This window comes from Macrotis lagotis, chromosome 3 (assembly GCF_037893015.1).
Source record: "Macrotis lagotis isolate mMagLag1 chromosome 3, bilby.v1.9.chrom.fasta, whole genome shotgun sequence".
NCBI lineage: Eukaryota > Metazoa > Chordata > Mammalia > Peramelemorphia > Peramelidae > Macrotis > Macrotis lagotis.
Window position 1 is genome coordinate 3,330,069 of NC_133660.1, and position 6,000 is coordinate 3,336,068.

General features: G+C 35.6%; 1 protein-coding gene across 1 annotated transcript in view; it reads right to left on the reverse strand.

The window, feature by feature from the left end:
- HPGDS (hematopoietic prostaglandin D synthase) overlaps positions 1-2,231 on the reverse strand; it is a 43,155-nt gene extending 40,924 nt beyond the window's left edge. Inside the window, exon 1 of the mRNA XM_074228060.1 lies at positions 2,161-2,231. The gene's annotated coding sequence lies outside the window, so the exon portion shown is untranslated. The remainder of the gene's footprint in view (positions 1-2,160) is intronic.
- Between the last annotated feature and the right edge of the window lie 3,769 nt (positions 2,232-6,000).

Consider the following 6,000-nt stretch of genomic DNA (forward strand, 5'->3'; position numbering starts at 1 on the left):
GCAGGCTCAATAAGAGTAGCATGATAAAATTATAAGAAGAAATTTATACCTGGACAGTTTTATTAGCCTTATATGAATATGCCTTGGCCATACTTTTTTCTAAATATGTATTCCATTACTCATGCACTGATGGTATATTTATTTATAACTCACATTTATTAAGGGCAGGAAATGATGTTCAACTGTGAATTTATGTATTCATTTTTCCTATTCATTATATGTTTTTGCTTTGAATCAGTTGTGCTTGCTAAATGACTAGAAAAAAAAAGCAAACATTAGTAGGGCCTCATGAACTACTGGTTTGAATGAATTGTGCACTCAAATAGTACAAATAGTACATTGAACCTAAAAGAGCAATTCTGGGAAGAGTTGGGGACTAGGGAGGTACTACATTTACAATTAAGAACTTCTGTTCTCATTAACTATTGATTATAAGATTATTAAAAGGCTTGAAGAATATTAAAAGCACTACAAAATCAATCAAATAAAAAATTCATCATTGGGACTTGTGAAATTAAATTCTACTTCTGGAATTCCAATGAAATTTCATTATATTTAGGGGCAGCTAACGGTTCACAGTGGACAAGTTGCTAGATCTGAAATAAGGAAGTCCTGAGTTTAAATCCTACCTTTGATACTTACTGAGTGACCTTGGACCCTACATTTAACTTCTATTTGCTTCAGTTTTTTCAAGTATAAAAATAGAGATAATAACAGGATCCACTTTCTAGGGTTGTTGGAAGGATCAAATGAGATAAAGATTGTAAAGCTGTCAGCATGGTGCCTAGCATATAGGAAGCATATATGAGTTGGCTATTATTATCATCATTATTATTTCTGATCTTAAATTGTGTCGGACACTAAATTCTGAACTAGGAACAAATCTTAACTGCACTATAGTAGTTATTTTTAAAAACTTGAGAACAGTAAAAAATATAATTCTTGGCAAAATATTTAAGCATGTTCTAAATCTACGTGTGTACATAATGTAACATAATGCATAGTAATGTATAATACATAGTAGATAAAATAGACAATTATACATTTACAACTTGTTACAAAGTAAAAAAATGAAACAGAAGTTTTCAGTTATGCATTCCAAAATACCAATGGGAAATGCCAGATAACTTTCTGTAAGAAATTTCAAATGACCAAAATAGTATTTCTTTCTCACTACTAAATTTCTAAAAACAAACCAAAAAGAACTACTATCAATTTTTTTAAAAGTTTATAGTATTAAGGGGTGGCTAGGTGGTGTAGTGGATAAAGCACCAGCCTTGGAGTCAGGAGTACCTGGGTTCAAATCCGGTCTCAGACACTTAATAATTACGTAGCTATGTGGCTTTGGGCAAGCCACTTAACCCCATTTGCCTTGCAAAAACATAAAAAAAGTTTATAGTATTTTATTTTTCCAGTTATGCAATGTTCCAATTTTCAATTTGCAATGTTCATTTTTTGAAAGATTTTGAGTTTCAAATTTTTCTCCCTCCTTTCCTCCCTAGGTTATATATGTGCACTTATATAAAACATAATTCCACATTAATAATGTTGTAAAAGAAGAAACAGAACAAGAGAAAAAATATAAGACAGTGAAAATGGAATATTTCGATTTGTATTCATATTCCATCATTTTCTTCTCTGAATTGTGGTCATTTTTAACACTGGATAAAGCACCATGACTGGAATCAGGAAAATCTGGGTTCAAATTTGTCCTAAGAAACTAGTTACATGATCCTTAGAAAGTCACCTAGTTTGCCTCAGTTTCCTCATTATGTAAAAAAAAACAACTGGAGAAGGAAATGGCCCACCCCTCCAGGATCTTTGCCAAAAAATAAAACCCAAATCAGGTCTCAAAAAGTTATTCATATTTAAAACAACTGAGCAAAATTTAAAGTGAAAGTTCAGTTAAGGAAAAATATCAAAATTTAGTTTTGATAAATGTTTTTTTTCTGAAATGATCAAAGAATTCTGTTTCTGTAACAATATGGAGAAGTTGAGAGCAAAACTAGATCTACTGAAAATCATGCTATATGAGAAGAAAAAAGCTGATTCAATATTCAGAGATAGAACAAGATATGAATTTAAAAAAGAAAGAAAATACAAAATGAAGAGAAGCATATTTCATTCCTTTTCCACCTATTACCTAGGAAGATTACTTACTTTTCTTGTGTCTTCCTTCTAGACTCTTGTGCCCCTGTACTTCAGACAATACAGACAAATGGAAGTCAAACACACTAAGACAGCAAGTTACTTCCACATATCTTTTCATTTCCTTAAAAATAAATAGTGTGGGCAGACAGCAAAATTATACAGACTTCCTCTTACTCAGGGCACTTTCAAGGACCTTTGTACACATATCAATGGAACTTTTTGATGTTAATTTGATATTCAAAGTTCATGGGAGTTTATAAGTATGTATTACTATGTCATTCCTATTTTAATTCTTTTTTAAAAATTATTTATTTACACATTACTAAAATAGTCTTGTTGTAAGAGTAATCCCCCCCCCAAAAAAATAGAAAAACCTCATGAAAAAAAGTGAGAGAAAAATTGTACTTCAGTCTGTGTTCAGATACCATCAGCTCTGTCTCTGGGATGGATTGCCTTCATCATAATTCCATCAGAGAAGTTGCTTCCATATTTTTTTCCCATGGTTGCTATTGCTAATTGCATTTCCCTCCATCCATTCTTCCCCACTCCCATTTATTCTATTCTCTCTTTCCTTTAACTTTATCCCTCCTTAAAAGTGTGTTGTGGGACAAACAAGTGACACAGTGGACAGAGCACCAGCCCTGGAGGCAAGAGAATCCAAGCCCAAATCTTGCCGCAGATACCCAACAACCACCCAGCCATGTGATCCCAGACAGGCCAACTAACCCCACCTCCTTGCAAAAACCAACAACAAAAAAAGTGTTGTATCTGATTACCCTCTTCCATGATCTTTCTTCTTTCACCTACACCTCCCTTCCCCACCCCCATACCCTTTCTCCCATCCCTTTCTTCTTTTTTCCTCCAGAGTAAGATAGATTTCTATACCCTATTAAGTGTCATCTTGTTTCCTCTTTGAGGTTTCCTCTCATTTCAATGAAAATGAAGGTTCACTCATTCCCCCTCATCTTCCCCCCTTCCACTCCATTGCAAAAAAGTTTTTCTTAACATGAAATATCTTCACCCATTCTTCCTCTCCTTTCTCTTTCTCCCAACCAATTTCTTTTCCTCCATTGACTCCATCTTTAAAATATACCTTCATATTCGTTCTCCTGAGTCTTGTCTAATATATATGCTTCTTCTAATTACTCTATTAATTGAGATGATTCAAATGACTTAGTATCATTTTCCCATACTGCAATTCCCATAAGCAATTCAACATAATTAAATCCCTCATAATTTATTGTTCTCATCCACTCCTCTTTGTACTTCTCCTGAGTGCTGTACTTGGAGATCAAACTTTCTGTTCAGCTCTGGCTGCTTCAACAGGAAAGTTTGAATTCCTGTTTTACTGAATGTCCATCTTTTCCCCCTGGAAGAGAATGTTCAGTTTGCTGAGTGGTTGATTCTTGGTTGTAATCCAAACTCTTTTGCCTTCCAGAATATCATGTTCTAAGCCCTATGAGCCCTTGATGTAGTTGCTGCTGAGAACTGTGTAATCCTTTTTTTAAAAAATTATTTATTTAAAGAAATGGGGTTAAATGACTTACCCAAAGTCACATAGCTAGGCAATTTGTCATTGTCTGAATCTGGATTTGAACTCAGGTCCTCCTGACTCCAGGACCAGTGCTCTATCCACTGCCTCACCTAGTTGCCCCAGTTCTGTGTAATCCTGACTATAGTACCATGATATTTGGAATGTTTCTGGCTGCTTGTAATGTTTTTTCTTTGACTTGGAAGTTCTAGAATTTGGCTATAATATTCCTGGGAGTTATTTTTGGGGGGATCTCTTTCAGGAGGTGATCGGTGGTTTCCCTCAATTTTTATTTTACCCTTTGCTTCTAGGATATCAGGGCAATTTTCCTGTAGCAATCTTTAAAATTGAAGTCAAGGCTCTCTTCCTGGTCATGACTTTCAGGTAGCTCAATAATTTTTAAATTGTCTCTTCTGGATCTGTTTTCCAGATCCATTGTTTTTCCAATGAGATATTTTCATATTGTCTGCTAGCTTTTCATTCTTTTGGTTTTCTTTTATTGTTTCTTGATTCCTCACAATGTCAGCTTCCTTTAACTCCATTCTACATTTGAAGAAATTGTTTTCTTCAGAGAATTTTCTTATCATTTTTCTATCTGGCCAATTCTGCTTTTTAAGCCATTCCTCTCCACATTAACCTTTTTGGATTGCTTTTTACATTTGAATTAAACTGGTTTTTAATATGTCTTCTTTGGTATTTTTTTTTTGTATCTCCTTGACCAAGCTGCTGATTGGTTTTCATGATTTTCCTGCATTGCTCTAATTTCTCTTCCCAATTTTTCCTCTACTTCCCTTACTTGGTTTTCAAAATGTTTTTTGAGCCCTTTCATAGCCTGAGACCTATTTTTCTTGGAAGCTTTGGATACAGAAACTTTGACTTTGTCATCTTCTGAAGGACCAAAGTAATTATCTATGGTCAGATTCTTTTTTTTCTCTATTTATTCATTTCCCCAGTCTATACCCTGGTTTTGAGATACTTCCTAAGCTTTTGAATGTTATTGGGACACTCCCACAAGTACCTCGGTTCCTTCAGTGTCTTATGAGAGACTCTGACTCATTTCCAGTTGGTGCTCTGGTCTGCGAATGACCACAAGCACTTCCCTCTGCCCTGGAACTGTGAAGAGAGTCCCAGCTCCACTATGGCAATAGGGGGCCCCAGACTGTGACCAGGGTCTGAATATGGACAAAGCAGAGGAGTCCTGTCCCAGGAATAGCAGAGAGACCTCAACAATCTCCCCCTACCCTCCTAGCTTCTGTGGGTTGAGTACCCTTGGAAGCAGCTGCCAGGCAACTCCCTGCTCAGTGGCACTATAGGCCTGCTTCCATTTCCCCAAGATGACAGCACTGGCCTGGGCTCTACCCTCACTCTGGCAGAGTTTTCCCACTGATCTTCCAAGTTGTGTCTGGCGATCCGTGGGTTGGGAGGACTGGAAACCATTGCCATGAGCCCAGGCACCCTCAGGAACCCAGGTGCCCCACAGGCTGTTCCTGGAAGGCTGGAGCTCTTCTCTCTTGTGCAGTATAACCCTGGCTGTGCTGCTGCCACTTCCCACCCTGGTGGAACAGTTTTCCCATGGATCTTCCAAGTTATCTTGTCTGGAAAATTGTTTCACTAGGTCTTTCTATGTATTCTGCTTCTCTAATATTTGTTTAAGGTTTTTGGAGTATTTTTAAAATAGAGGTTTTTGGAATTCCTGCCCTCACACTGCCATCTTAGCTCTGCCCCCTCTATTTTAATTCTTAAGCTGCCATGTTCCAATAGGAAAAAATATATTCAGGAAAATTCCTTTTTTCAAAAATTCCTCCTGTTGAAACATTTAATTTGGTACTATGTACTAAAACATATTATATAAAAATATATCAACATATTTTCTCAGACTTTTACATTTTTAATAGTTATAAAGGCAGTTTGGCAGAGTGGTGTTGAATTGGATTGGGGTCAGGAAGCCTCTAATCAAATCCCACCTCAGACAATTATTATCTTTATGATCAAGTTTCTTAAATGATTATTTTTTGTTATAGTTTATAGAAAACCAAATATAGGCCTGTTTTCAGCTTCAAGGAAAAATACTTTTGCCTTCAGTAAATAATTATAAAAATAATGCTTTCAATTATAAACTACAAAACTTTACATTTCTATAGTACTTTAGTTTTTCAACTGTTTTTGTATTTAATTACTGTGTGTATAGGGAATTAAAGTTATTTTTGCCATACAATTTTTATCAAGTGTAAGATAAGAAAGGTAGGAAGTTTCCAAGTTATTAGAAACTTTGAAAGCCAAACAGGATTCTATATTTGATCTTAGAAGCAATAGAGAGC